General features: G+C 36.6%; 1 long non-coding RNA gene across 1 annotated transcript in view; it reads right to left on the bottom strand.

The window, feature by feature from the left end:
- Positions 1-4,681: 4,681 nt before the first annotated feature.
- LOC115304661 overlaps positions 4,682-16,172 on the bottom strand; it is a 37,686-nt gene continuing 26,195 nt past the window's right edge. Inside the window, exons 2-4 of the long non-coding RNA XR_003914544.1 lie at positions 11,484-11,544; positions 5,468-5,559; positions 4,682-4,760 (exon numbers count right to left, since the gene is read on the bottom strand). This is a non-coding gene — a long non-coding RNA (uncharacterized LOC115304661). The remainder of the gene's footprint in view (positions 4,761-5,467; positions 5,560-11,483; positions 11,545-16,172) is intronic.

Genomic DNA, 16,172 nt, shown 5'->3' with positions numbered 1-16,172 from the left:
CCCAGCCAACTCCACTACCTCTAGCCACCTCTCAGAATTAAATTTGAGGCTTAAAGTACAGCAACATTATAACCTCTCATATCTCCTAAAGTAAATGTGCATAGTGATGAGGCTGTCATAAAAAGTCAAGTTTTCATGGTCATTTCTTCCATATTATCAGTTTCTCAGCTTATACCTAGCAGAAACGTAGAAAATGAGCTTCACTGGATACTGTTTCTTGGAGCATTTCTCATGGTCCTCATGTAGGTGGTATCTGAATTTGCCATGTAATTTGAAAATGAAATTTTTGAAGGCAATTAAAGGGAAACTTCTGAAGAGCGGGGTTAGCCCAGGAAAAACACCCAACATGCTGAAAAGCATTTGGAACTAATTTCCTATCAGTTGAGTCAAAAGAGAATAATTCCATTGATATCAGATTGGTTAATTAGAGAGAGGTGTCAAATTCTGCTTTGACAAATATCGTCACAGCTCAAATTTCTGTTCACCTTAATGGGATTCGACCTGTATCAACTTGCTGCGAACCATGAAAGGGAAAACAAGTAGATTTTGCTAGAAGTGTTTTGCCGTTTGGGCTTTTCCAATTGTTACAGTCTATCCATGTTGCGAAATGAAAGGCACTCTGAATCAAAAAGTCACAGAGGGGGGAGAGATTCTTGAAATAAAATCACCTGTAAGATGTTTTTCACTGCCTCTTGCTAGCAAAAATCACTTACAGACTAACATTAAAAGAATGTCAAAAACATAAAAACAGCATAGAAAATGAAATTGCATCTGTGATTTGTTTCATCTCTGCTTCAGATCACAATCGTACATTTTGGACTAAATGTCTTTGGAGGAGCTGCACTGACGATACCGCAGTTGGAAGACCCCCCTGTGACAGAGAAAGTCTCTTTCTATCCTAACATTTCTCTTTAAACAAAAAGAGCTTCCTATGATATATTTTGAAAATGTTGCAATTAAAGTTCAGGCTTATTTCCTTATTGTACTTGAAATTTGAGAGATGAGGAGATGGAAGAATAGATGTGTGATAAGGAAAGGAACTTTCTGTAAGATTTGAATGTTTAGATTCAGAACAAATAAAATGGGTAATTTCATTTAACGTAAAAGGAAAACAAGATCCTTTTGTCTCCAATAGGTAACTGGTGTATCTATTCCATAATTGCCCTGTTCTTTACCTTTAGATCTCATGGCTGCAATACAAGCCAATGTTTTAAAATGCTTAAGGTCTTTATTCTCATTCAGTTTCTCCCATTAGCTGGAAAATACAATCTTCTTTCATGTTGTGTAGCTGATAACAAGAACTGGCTAGTGCAAGAATGCCCCCACTGAATTCACAGTCGGCTTTGCAGAGCTGAATTGTATAGAAATAAACGAAACTATTTACTGTCTCGCTGAATTATGGATTTTAGAAAACTGTTTAATAATAAGCAAAACACTTAAGACAGCTTCTATTGAATTTTGCATGCACAGGAAACTAACATGAAACAAGAACTGATAACAAATTTTGGTGGGAAAGTAAAATTGTAATTTTATGATCATTTAGAAGCGGGAGAAAGCTTCACAAGGACAAACCCCACAAAGATCTATATGTTAGCAGTCTTGGAAGTGTATAATTATATTTTTAAGTACTCAAATTCTTCTTTACCTGCAACTTTATAACTTTTGATACTTTAGTGTCTTTTATTTAGCTGCTCAATCTACAAAAATAACAATGCTCCAAATGTTTGCCACTTCCTCTCCAACTGCTCAATTGTTCAGGAGACTGGATTATCATCAGAACCACTGATTGTAAATTCCTCAGACATGTTCATCTGAGGATGAACTTGTAAGTGTTCCAGGGCACTTAGCGAAGTTATAGCCACGAAGCAGGCCCTCATAAATGTTTTCTAATTTATATGTGAAGTCATAGTAAACCTAGTAAACCTAGAGATTCACAAGAATTGTTTGTTATTTTTAAATTGTTTATCCTCTTAGATTTGCTGATAGTTCACTAAATGCCACTTTGCGAAGTGATTAAAATAAACCAAGTACAGTCCTCATGCTGGGGCAGCTCCCAGTCCAATGCGAAGGAAACAAATAAGGAAACCAGAAATCATAAGACGGTGTGGTGATACCAAACATGACGGAAGCATGCGAGAGAAGCTCCTATCTTCTTCCAGGGAGGACACAGAGCTTTGATGGAAGTGATGTCTAAGCTGACACTGTGTGCACAAGCAGTGAAAAGAGAGGGAAGGAGTGTCTGGGCAGAGGGAAAAGCATACTGCAAAGGTCAAGACCTAACAGAAAAACCATGACTTGGGGAACTGTAGACAGCTCCGAATGGCTGGAGAATAGAGTGTGCAATGGGTAGGGGCAAAGACTGGGAATGAGCGGGAAACAAGGGAGGAGATTTTGGAAAGTGTTGGGAACCAGGCTAATTCATCCTTTACATCCAACCCAGAATACAAATTTTGGATATTCCTGTCTTCTTTTCCATTGCAATGAGTCTGGACTTAGTAGGAGCCATTACTAGGAGGCATTACTAGGAGCTGTTACTAGGGCCAAGAGAAACAAGAATGTGTTTTATGTTTTAAAACTGAGTAATATAATTCAGAAATTATTCTTTGAGTCCAAATGGTTTCAGCATATGAACACAAACACATTCTATACTTCTTTTCCTCCTTCCATTCTCTCTTCCTTCACCTCTCTTAATCCCCACTAAATTCTGTTCCTAAGTATGTAAAGTCACCGTATGAAAGGGGAAAAGTAAGGCAAATAGGTATAAGAGGGTATTAATTTTGAAAAGGTAATTGTGGGTACACTATACCCAGAAGCCTACCCCATCAGCTCTCAAATTACTTTTTAATAATTAAATCTCTCTGTTCTATATACTGAATCCACATAGAACTTTCAACAAACTTGCCAAATCATAAAACACAAACACTAACAATACTGCTTTTTCATCAAATAGATATATACACAGTAAGTCTTTGCCATAAAACAAATAAAATGATCTAAACTTCCTAGTGAGCAGATATAAAACATACCCAAACCTTTAAATTTTTCCATACTTTTTATCCTAATTTTTACTTCCAGGAAGTTAAGTTTAAGAAATAAATAAGGACGTGCACAAGATATGGCTAAACATCATCACATTTTGATGACAATCAAGATGAGCATTATAATGGCTGAACGTCATCAAAAAATCTCCCCATCATGGCCCATTTCTGGCTACCAACATGAAGTCACTGAACACAGAATTTGGAAGAGATACACAGATTGGCTCCAACAATACCACTGAAAAGAAAACACACGGAGGCCTCACTCCTTATTTTCTGTATAGATGGCACACACACACACACACACACACACACTCATCAGAATTACTCTTGTGGTCTTCCTAACTGCCACGGGATCCAGAAAGAAAACACTGGATATTGGTGAGCACAGGAATGTTCTCCACAAAGCCCAATCCTTGGGTGTTCTCTTTCAAACCTGCCAAATCCAACACAGAATTCTCTTAAGCAAAGGTAATTATCTCCCTAAAAGAAACTCTACCAGCTCTGTTCTCACTTATTCCACATATGACACACAGATATAAAGAAAAATAAAATTATTTCTGAGTCACTGATTTAGGAATTTTTTACTCTTTTGGTTAATTTGTATTTTCTAATTTTTCCATAATAAATACTGATTGCTTTTATAATAATAAAAATTATTTTTATGTTTGTGTGTATGAGTCTTCCTTGAATAATTCTTACAAATTCTTCTTATTTTAACTCTAAGATTAATGGGAGAGGCAGAATACACAATCATTTGGTTACCAGTTTTCTGGTCATTCCCAGCATCTGTAACAATCTTCCTTTATCTTTGGAAATTTCTCTTCTATGTTGTCTTAGAAACCTTGCTTGGCATTGACTGGCCAAGTTCCTTGGAAGTCTACTTGTTCCTATAGGTTTCCCTTTACGCCACCTCACCGCCTCCTCCGAATCACTGTGCCTCAGGCAGATCTGATTAAAGTCCCTCAACTCCTCCCACGGCCACTGGTTAATGTCAAAAAATGGAAATACAGTAATTCTTCAAGGAAAATATTTTTTTCTGATTTCCTCCATTAAGTTGTCTGAAGAAGAAAAATACTTCAATAAAAAAATTGGTAGTCAGTTCTTTGATTTTCATCTTCCATCTCATTTCCATGATCTGAAATTTAATCCTGAGGGCACATAAGAAGGTTTTCTCCATTTATGAAAATGCAGAGGTTGAGAGATCATTCAACTGGAAAAAATACCTTAAGTGAGCAATGTGCATGAGGGTACTTCTAAAATCTAAGGCTGAATAAACATAAGGTATTATGATCACATTGTAGTATATCTAATATTCATTTGTACTTAGTATACATGAGTTTTCTAGGAGGGGTTGTTACTTGTGTACAAACTTCTATTTATTTTAATATCATCCTTCAGCACAATACATTTGTAATTGATTGCCCTTAGTATTAGAATAATAAAGATTTTCATTTACCTCTTTAACTGGAATGAATTAATTGGAATTCTTCCTAATTGTCTGCTTATAACCCAAGTTATTTTTCAAAGTAGGTTCTAAAACAGCAAACACATAAATCCAAATTATTCTACTGAAAGTAAAAATAAAGCATGAGAACAAATTATAAGCATTTTAGAGGACGTTTGATACAATTTTATTAACACTGTGATATTCCCCTCCATATCAGGTAACCGCATCCCAGCTCAAGTGTTTTGTCAGATAATGAAGGAATATTCATCGAACTGAAAAGAAATGGAGTACGACATTAGATTACAACTTTCATATACAGGAGAAGTACATCGAAGCAATGCCTCTTTTTCCTTTTATCTGCTTCCCTTTTCCCTTCAGGCGAAAATATAAATGAAAAATGCTTTCTACCTTCAATCAAATACCAAAGATAAAATGCCAATTGCTTGCTTGACTGCTTACAATGGAGGTGTAACAAATGTTAATCTATTTCTCGCTGGCCAACAGCGAGGGGGAGCTAGGAAGAAGAGAAGATTTGAAGAGCTTTTCCTTGGTGGCATTTCTGAGACTTCAAAATGCTCTTAGAAGCTACTTAACAAGAAAATCAGTTGATCCCATTGTTGTGGCTCAGAATCCTGTTTCAGTATATCAGCTGAGTGAGGAAGCGAAGGTGCAGGAGTGGCATTAATACATTGCCCGTGGATAGTTCCCAAACTTTTAATTACAGCACTTTAAAGAAGCCTTATAAAAATCCTTGAGTCTGCCACAAGCCGGGCCAGCCCCACCACTGTGAATATCAAAGCCCAGATCTTGACCTCAGAGGATCCCACCAAGTTTATTTCTGAAGCTAACTCTGCTCAGCACTGGTTTCAACCCCTCTCTATGGTAGGAATATGTTTAGGAGACTCTCTCCCTTTCATCCCGGGTTCCATACCACAGGGAAGGGGGCTCCCCATTGTGCTGTTATAGTGTCTAGTCTTACTCCTTTGCTGCAGCCACCAGTGCCCAGTCCGGAACACTGACACCCGCCAGGGCAGCTCTGATCCACAGCCATCACCTCCGAGGATTCAAATCCTGCTTGGTTGAAGAGAGAAAGAAAAGCAGGAATGTGACAGCATCCTTCCTCTCTTCCTGTGATGGTTAATTTTATGTGCCAACCTGACTAGGCCATGGTACCCAGGTTTTTGCTCAAATATCAGTCTAGATGTTGCTATGAAGGTATTGTTTAGATTAACATTTAAGTCAGTAGACTTTGAGTAAAGCAGATAGACCTTTATAATGTCAGTGGTCCTTATCCAATCAGGTGAGGGCCCTCAGAGAAAAGATTGAGGTCCCACAAAGAGGAAGGAAGTCTGCCCCACATTACCTTCAGACTCAAACTGCTTCATTGCCCCCTTCCAGAATTTCCAGTCTGCTGGGCTGCCCTACAGTTATTAGACTTTCCTGTTCCCACAACTGCATGATCCAATTACTTCAATTTCTTAATTCTGCTTCTCCTATTGGTTTTGCTTCTTGAAAAATTCTGACTGAAATACTTCCCCAGAAGCTTTCCCCTCTTCATGGGGCTTAAAAATGTGAACCTGTTCAGTTTGGATCCCAATCACCTCAACAAATGGATCATCCAAACCTAAATGGTAGAGCTTGTGAAGCTCAGTCATGTGACTCCACTCAGACCAGCCTCCAGGGCCTTTTACACTGACCCTAAGACTTGAAAGGAAATCAGTAGCAAGTGACTTTGCCATATTGCTCCTTCACACTCAGTGACCAGGGGACTTTGGGTCTTCTCCAAATTCAAGGGAATATTTTCCTTCTCTCTCTCCCCTTGGCCACTGCTCCTGAGGACAAATAGTTCCTCCATTAAGTAAGAACCTATCACCTGACAGACTATGGAACTAGTGAGTAGACCACTTCAGGACACATGTCTGTATCCACCACACACTTCATGTTGATTGATCCTCAATATAAACAATAAGACCAAACTGTTCATGATTTCATTTCTCTGCCTTCCTTGGAATGAACAGGAGTTTGGACAAGAAAACATACCCAGTCTCTACCTTGAGACATTTCATTCTCTCTGGCTCTTTAATCTGAACTCTGGGTTGTCCTCTGCAGACAAAATCAAACTCTGGAATCATCCTTCTAAATTCATTAGTTATTCAGAGACATGACTCTACAAACCAAGGTAAGTCTTCTTGATCTATACCCTTCCCATGCGCCCTTAATGTGTTCATCATTTAAGAGTAAAAACCAGGGGCACCTGGGTGGCTCAATCGGTTAAGCGTCCGACTTTGGCTCAGGTCATGATCTCATGGTCCATGGGTTTGAGTCCCATGTCGGGCTATGTACTGACAGCTAGCTCAGAACCTGGGGCCTGTCTTTGAATTCTGTGTCTCCCTCTCTCTGACCCTCCCCTGCTTACATTGTCTCTCTCTCCCTCAAAAATAAACAAAGCATTAAAAAAAAATTTAAGAGTGAAAACTAGTTTTTCATATGCTTTTTTTAGGGCGATTGGAGAGTTCAAAGTTTTTTAACTGCTTATGTTCAATACAAACCAAAGTGTCTAAATTCACAATGCAACTTTCATTGGTCTTGAGTATTTTTATATTATTTATATGAGCACTATCAGTTTAATAACACCTACTATCTTTAGCATACAGATGCAAATTATTTTCTAGCTATTGCTAATAGTAGGAAAGGTAGGGTATTCTGTAAATGCTAAATTATTGGGGCACATGGGTGGCTTAGTTGGTTAAGCCTCTGACTTCAGCTCAGGTCATGATCTCATCGTTCATGAGTTTAAGCCCCGCACCTGTTTCAAATCTGTGTCTCCCTCTCTCTCAGCCCCTCCCCTACTCGTGCTCTGTCTCTCTCACAAAAATACATAAACATTAATTTTTTTTAATAAATAAATAAAATATATAAATGCTAAATTATCATTCAGTGTGTTATTTGCCACTGTTCCTTTTCTGCTCTTTCTTGTAGGCAGATTGTATCGTGGGCTCTTGCTGCATTTTCTTCAGTTTTTCCAGGGTCAAAATTTTAAAGGTTAAAGTTTGGGTTTACACAGCACTATTCTGGTTAGATCTTCCACAGACATCTTGATTTGGAAGAACTTTCTGGAACACTGACTTCACTTTGCCATATTGAATTGTTGGATACAGCTAAGTTTTTTCCTGAAAGTTCTCCTAATCTTTCCCCCAGGAATGTTAGGCATCCAACCCAGTATTATCAGGATGACTGACAGTTGACTTGATAATCTGTTAATCTCTTTCCAGGCAGCTCCAGTTTTTCACATGCTTTGTTTCCCTATTCTGTCTTTGCCATTTTTCCCTTTCTTTGTTCAGTCTCCCTCCAAAATGGATTTGACCTTAATTATTCCAGTAACTCCATTTTCCTTCTATTTCATGTTTGCTCTATAGACCAAACTTCAATATATTTCTTTTCCATTCATTGTATTCTGGATTTTTTCTCTTATATCATAAATTCATGGACATCCTGGGAAAGCTTGAATTACAAGTAGCCAATTGGTTTATCTACTTCATGTATACTTATTATCTTTATTCACTTAAATAGAGCACCAAAATTCTCTGGGAAATCAGCTCTGAACTCTTCAGGTACAAGAAAGAAATTGTGTAAGATTCCCTGAGAGAGTTAGAGCTATCATAATGGTAACTTAGAAATAACCAACTGCGACTGCTCCATGGAGGTCCAAGACTCAGTTAATTACCACCGCTTAATTAATCCAAGAGATTCTAACTGAATGCCCAACTGAGTTGTAAAAATAATCACTAAATAACCAAAAGGTCTTCCAGAAGCCAAGAGAATATCACTTGGGACTGCGTGTAATAGCAGAGATTGAATTCCTCCTTTCTGATTTCCTTCTGGTTCACTGGAAAGCTGGTTACTTCTAAGGAGAAATGGAAGGAAAGGGATCTCTGACCACAGCATCATCACCCATAAAGGAGGCTCTCCTTACAGAGTGAGCCACACTTCCTGGAGAAAACACAGCAGCCCATGAATCATGAGAAAGAACAAAAAATCTATAGGCTAACTAATGTCTTGGCCTCAGAAAGAAAAGGTATCACAGGTAACCACCATGGCAAAATGTATGAAGATTTCCTAACAAAGCTAAAAGTAGAATTTACTGTCCAGAAAAGCAAGAGTTCTTTAAAATGCAAAATATAGAGGTGACCTGAGTTCAAATTCTGACTTGCCATTTACTAGATGTGTCAACTTGCTGAGCTTATCTAAGCCTCATAGTGCTTATCTGTAAGTGGGAGTAGTCATAGAATTGTAGTAAGGATTAAATAAAATCATTTATTTAAGTACTTAAATAATGCTCTTAAAATGTTATGACTGACTATTTTGTATGAAAGATCCCATTCACAGTGATCCCATGCAAATTACTCCCAACTTCTGCTGAGTAATTTGAAAAACAACTGTATCATCAGGAAAAAAAAAAAAACCTTAGGTTTTAAGATACTTCTCAAGGATTGGTCAAAAAACTGAAAGAATGGAGCAGTAGCATCAGTGTGTTCTTCCCAAGTAATGGTAAGAAATTTGAAAGATGAAAGAGGAATCAAAGTCCAGGATGTGAGTAGCTGGTGTTATTAGACGATGTCAAGAAATATGTTTTGGCTTTTTGAATGATTGTTTAAGATCTCAGAGAAGTGGTGCCTGGGTGGCTCAGTCTGTTAAGCGTCTGACTCTCGATTTCAGCTCAGGTCATAATTATAGTTCATGAGTTCAAGCCCTGTGTAGGGCTCTGTGCTGACAGTGCAGATCTTGCTTGGGATTCTTCCTCTCTGTCTGCCCTTCCATTTGCACTCTCTCTGTCTCTCAAAATAAGTAAGTAAAACTTTAAAAAAAAATATCTCAGAGTCAATGGATACCTGGCCAGACATTGGGCTGGTGTATTGGAAAACACACTGTGCATCAGTAGGAGAATGAAAAACAAATGGTGGTCTATTCATATAATGGAATACTACTCGAAATATTTTTTTAAAAATACTAAACACATAACACACGTATGAATTGCAAAAACATTGTGAATGAAAAAAGGAAGTACAAAAAGTATATGCTGCATGATTCCATTTCTATAAAGCTCTAGAAGAGTTAAAACTAACCTAAAGATAACAGAAAACCAAACTGTAGTTGTTTCTGGAATGGGGCTGGGAGATGGGATTGACAGGAATAGGCAATTTAGGGAGTGAAGAAAATGTCCTGCTGTTTTGATGGTAGTATATCAAAATTCATTGAACTGAGCTATTTGTATTTTACTATGTACTATTATCAATTATCACTCAATTAAAAAAACATAATGAGAGCAAAATAAAGATGTTTCAGATTAGCAAAGACTGAGATTCAAAGAATTTACCATTCACAGACCTTTTTGTAAAAGGTACTAAAGGATGTTCTTCAGAAAGAAGAAAATTAAATGAAGAAATAAAAAAAATGAAAGTAAAGAACCAAAGGAACTAGGGAAGCATCAAGAATGTATAAAATAATGCCAAAAATATTCACTCAGCTTACATGAATATGATTTTTTTATGTTTATATGTTTACTTTGAGAGAGAGAGAGAAAAGGAGGAAAGAGAAGAGAGAGAGAGAAATGAGAAAGAGCATCCCAAGCAGGCTCCACACTGATATATATAAGGGAAAAAATATATATTTGATGAAATATATTTGACTAATTATGACTAAATATACATTTGACTAAAAATATTACTATGTACTGATAAAATTAATAATGTTTTCAGAAAAACAATCATCTTATACCTGTATATACTTAATACAATAGCTTTGAAATATATAAAGAGGAGCACCTGGCTGACTCAGTCAGAAGAGTGTTTGATCTCGGGGTCATGAGTTTGAGCCCCAGGTTGTGTATAGAGAGTACTAGATAGATAGATTGATTGATTGATTGATAAAATATATTTTAAAAACTCACAAGGAAAAATGGACAACTCCATAATTATTAGGGAAAGATTTTAACATTTTACTATAACTGCTATATGAAAAGCAGTAAGAAAATAAGCATAATTAGTACCAGCACAATTAGTAAACTTCACCAAGTAAACTGCAGCTTATATCCTACACCAAAATTTAAAGAATACATTTCATTTTCAAGAACACATTTATAATTTACAAAAAAAAAATTGACTGGCTACTTGCTCACAAAGCAGGATTCAATAAAATCAAAACATTCTGTACCATGGAGATCACATTTTGTGACCAAAGTACTATAATATTAGGAACCAGCAATTTAAAAATAAACCTCAAACCCATGAATGTTAGAAAAATTTTAAATATATTGTACATAATTTATAGGACTATAAGTAAATCATAAAAGACACTATCACTATTCAGAACTGATGACAATACAGATACTACATATCAAAATTGATGTATGCAACTTAACACTCAGTACTAAGAGGTAATTGTTGGGGTGCCTGGGTGGCTCAGTCGGTTAAGCATCCAACTTCAGCTCAGGTCATTATCTCTTACAGTTGGTGGTTTGAGCCCCACATTGGGCTTTGTGCTGACAGCTAGCTCAGAGCCTGAAGCCTGTCTTCAGATTCTGTGTGTGTCTCTCCCTCTCTCTCTGACCATCCCCTTCTCATGCTGTGTCTCTCTCTCTCTCTCTCTCAAAAATAAATAAAAAAACATTTAAAAAAGAGGTAATTGTTGCCGTAAATGCATATATTAGATAAGAAGAGAAAACAAAAGGCTATTGCTTCAGTATCTAATTCAAACAATTAGAAACTGAAAACAGAAGCCCAAGTTAAGGAGTAGAAAAAAAGAAATGAAAACTAACAGAGCAGAAATTCATCACATAGAAACAAAGAACACAATAAAGAGGGTCAACAGGACCAATGCCTGAATTTTTACAAAGATCAAAATGAAGTCAATTCTGTATCAAGACCAAATAAGAAAAAGCACTAAGGTACAAATTGGTCATATTAGACTTTTAAAAAAAGATATAAAATTACAGATACCTTAGAAGTGTAAAGTGTCTTGAGAGGATGCTTGAACAACTTGATGCCAATAAATCTGAAACTTAAAAACAGGCATAAATTTTTCAAAAAATATTTTGAATTATCAAAATCTCTCATAAAAAATATAGAAAACCTAAACAGACTTATGACTACTAAAGACGTTGAATCAATAACTAAAAACCTATGATCTACCCTGCCCCCCAAAAAGGGCCACAATGACTGCACAAGTAGATGCCAAACCTGCAAGGAACAATTATTTCCCAATTTATACAAATATTACCAAACATATAGAAGGAGAAATCCTCAACGTAGAAGCCAATGAAAATGAAAACATGATACCCAAAACTTCTGGGATGCAGCAAAGGTGGTCATAAGAGGGGAGAATATAGCAATCCAGGCCTTTCTAAAGATGGAAGAAAGTCTCAAATACAGAACCTAACATTACACCTAAAAGAGCTGGAAAAGAACCAGCAAATAAAGCTCCAAACCAGCAGAGGAAGGGAAATAATAAAGATTAGAGCAGAAATTAATGATATCAAAATTTAAAAACAACAACAACAACAACAACAGTAGAACAGATCAATGAAATTAGGAGCTGGTTCTTTGAAAAAATTAACAAAATTGATAAAACCCTAGCCAAACTGATCAAAAAAGAAAAAGGAAAGGATCCAAATAAATAAAATCATGATGGAAGGAGGAGAGATCACAACCAACACAGCAGAAATACAAACAACAGCAAGAGAATATTATGACAATTATATGCCAACAAATTGGGCAATCTAGAAGAAATGCACAAATTCCTAAAAACATATAAACCACCAAAACTGAAGCAGGAAGAAATAGAAAATTTGAACAAACCTATACCAGTAAAGAAGTTGAACCAGTAGTCAAAAATCTCTTAACATACAAGAGTCCAGGGCTGGATGGCTTTCCAGGGGAATTCTACCAAACACTGAAAGAAAAGTTAACACCTATTCTCTTGAAGCTGTTCCAAAAAATTGAAATGGAAGAAAAACTTTCAAAATTATTCTATGAGGCCAACATTATCTTGATTACAAAACCAAAGACCCCACTAAAAAGGAAACTACAGACCAATTTCCCTGATGCACATGGATGCAAAAATCCTCAACAAGATACTAGCAAACCAGATCCAACAACACATTAAAAAAATTATTCACCATAGTCAAGTGGGATTCATTCCTGGGCTGCAGGGCTGGTTCAATATCTGCAAATGAGTCAAAGTGACATCACATTAATAAAAGAAAGGATAAGAACCACATGATCCTCTCAATAAGTGCTGAAAAAGTATTTGACAAAATACAGCATCCTTTCTTGGTAAAAACTCTCAAGAAAGTAGGGATGGAAGGATCAAACCTTATCATCATAAAGGCCATATATGAAAGACCCATAGCTAATATCATCCTTAATGGGGAAAAACTGAGCGCTTTCCCCCTAAGGTCAGGAACATGACAAAGATGTCCACTCTCACCACTGTTATTCAACATAGTGTTGGAAGTCCTAGCTTCAGCGAGACAACACAAAGAAATAAAGGCATCCAAATTGGCAAGGAGGAAGTCAAACTTACACTCTTCACAGTGACATAGTACTCTATGTGGGAAACCCAAAAGAATCCACCAAAAAACTGCTAGAACTAATACATAATGAATTCAGCAAAGCTGCAGGATATAAAATCAATGTACATAAATTAGATGCATTTCTATACATCAATAATGAAGCAGCAGAAAGAGAAATCAAGGACTTGATCCCATTTACAATTGTGCCAAAAACCATAAAATACCTAGGATTAAAGTTAACCAAAGAGGTGAAAAATCTATACACTGAAAACTATAGAAACCTCATGAAAGAAATTGAAGACACAAAAAAATGCTCATGCTCATGGACTAGAAGAACAAATATTGTTAAAATGTCAATACTACCCAAAGCAATCTACATATTCAATGGAATCCCTATCAAAATAATATTAGTATTCTTCACAGAACTACAACAAGCAATTCTAAAATTTGTATGGAACCAGAAAAGACCCCAAATAGACAAAGTAATGTCAAATAAGAAAACCAAAGCTGGAGGCATCACAATTCTGGACTTCAAGCTGTATTACAAAGCTGTCATCATCAAGACAGTATGGTACTGGCACAAAAACAGACACATAGATCAATGGAACAGAATAGAGAACCCAGAAAGGGACCCACAAATGTATGGCCAACTAATCTTTGACAAAGCAGGAAAGAATATCCAATGGACAAAAAATAGTCTTCAGCAAATGGTGTTGGGAAAACTGGACAGTGACATGCAGAGAATGAACTTGGACAACTTTCTTACACCGTACACAAAAATAAACTCAAAATGGATGAGAGAGCTAAGCATTAAGACAAGTCAAAATCCTAGAGGAGAAAACAGGCAGCAACCTCTTTGACCTCAGTCACAACAACTTCTTACTTGGCATGTCTCCAGAGGCAAGGGAAACAAAAGCAAAAATTGGCCTATTTTGGATCTCATCAAGATAAAAAGCTTCCTAACAGCAAAGGAAACAATCAACAAAACTAAAAGGCAACTGATGGAATGGGAAAGATACTTGCAAACTACATATCAGTTGAAGGGTTAGTATCCAAAATCTATAGAGAACTTATAAAACTCAAGACCCAAAAACCAAACCAGTGAAGAAATGGGCAAAAGACATGAATAGACACTTCTCCAAAGAAGACATCTAGATGGCTAACAGACATGAAAAAATGCTCAACATCACTCATCATCAGGGAAATACAAATCAAAACCACAATGAGACACCACCTCATACCTGTCAGAAAGGCTAAAGTTAACAAATTAGGCAACAACAGGTGTTGGCAAGAATGCACAGAAAAAGGAAACCTTTTGCACTGCTGGTGGGCATACAAACTGGTGCAGCCACTCTGGAAAACTGCATGGCAGTTCCTTAAAATATTAAAAATACCCTATGACCCAGCAGTTGCACTACTAGGTATCTATCCAAAGGATACAGGAGTGCTGATTCGAAGGGACACATGCACCACAATGTTTACAGAGGTACTATCAACAATAGCCAAAGTAAGAAAAGAGCTCAAATGTCCATAAACTAATGAATGGTTAAAGAAGATGTAGTGTATACATATATATACACAATGGAAAAGGGGCACCTGGGTGGCTCAGCCAGTTAAGCATCTGACTTCAGCTCAGTTCATGATCTCACAGTTCATGGGTTGGAGTCCCATGTCAGGCTCTGTGCTGACAGCACAGAGCCTGGAGCCTGCTTCCCATTCTGTGTCTCCCTCTCCCTGTGTTCCCCCCCACACACACTCTGTCTCTCTCTCAAAAGTAAACATTAAAATTTTTTTAAACAATACAATATGACTCAGTGATCAAAAAGAATGAAATCTTGCCATTTGCAACAACATGGATGGAACTAGAGTGTATTATGCTAAGTGAAATAAGTCAGGGAAAGACAAATATCATATGTTTTCACTCACATGTGAAATTTAAGATACAAAACAGATGAAAATCTGGGAAAAGAAGCAAAAATATATAAAAACAGAGAGGGAAACAAACCATAACAGACTTTTAAATACAGAGAACAAACTGAGAGTTGCTGGTGGGGTTTTGGATGGGGGGAAAGAGCTAAAGGAGTGAGGGGCATTACAGAGGAGCATTGGGTGTTATATGTAAGTGATGAATCCATTCTATTCATGAAATTCTATTCCTGAAATTATCGTTACACTATATGTTAACGAAGTTGGATTTAAATATAAATAAATAAATAAATAAATAAATAAATAAATTTTGAAAAGGAAAAATAAAATAAATCATGACATTAAAAAAAAAAGAAAGAGAACTCCCAACTCATTATATGAGGATAATGTAACCTTAATGCCCAAAGTGGATAACGATAGTGCAAAAAGGGAAAATTACAGGCCAAGCTCACTCATGAACATAAATGTAAAAGTTTTAAAAAATTTATTAGCAACCAAATGCAGAAAAGTATTTAAAAATAAGTATCCCGTGACCTAGTAAGTCTTATTTCTGACAAGGATAATTTAATGTTAGAAAATCAATAAAAGTTATATACAACCCTAACACATAAAAGGAGAAAACCCACAATCTCAAAAGATATAGAATAAGAACACATGAAATTTAACATCTACTCAAGAAAAAATTCTTATCTCCCAGGACTGAAGGGGGACTTTCTTTAGTTAATAAACAGTATCTAACTAAAAACTTCAAAAAATATCATGCTTAATAGTGAAATGTTTAGAGCATTCCATTTTAAAAAATAAGGATACTCAGATGGCCAATAGACACATGAAACGATGCTCAGTGTCACTCATCATCAAGGAAATACAAATCAAAACCACACTGAGATACCGCTTCACACTGGTCAGAGTGGCTAAACTGAACAAATCAAGAGATTTGTACAGCTGCTCTGGAAAACAGTGTGGAGGTTCCTCAAAAAACTATCAGTAGAACTCCCCTATGACCCAGCAATAGCACTGCTAGGGATTTACCCAAGGGATACAGAAGTGCTGATGCATAGGAGCACATGTACCCCAATGTTCATAGCAGCACTGTCAACAATAGCCAAATCATGGAAAGAGCCTAAATGTCCATCATCTAATGAATGGATCAAGAAGATGTGGTATATATACAATGGAATGCTATATG

Source organism: Suricata suricatta, chromosome 10, assembly GCF_006229205.1.
Source record: "Suricata suricatta isolate VVHF042 chromosome 10, meerkat_22Aug2017_6uvM2_HiC, whole genome shotgun sequence".
NCBI lineage: Eukaryota > Metazoa > Chordata > Mammalia > Carnivora > Herpestidae > Suricata > Suricata suricatta.
This window is presented reverse-complemented; position numbering and strand designations above follow the sequence as displayed.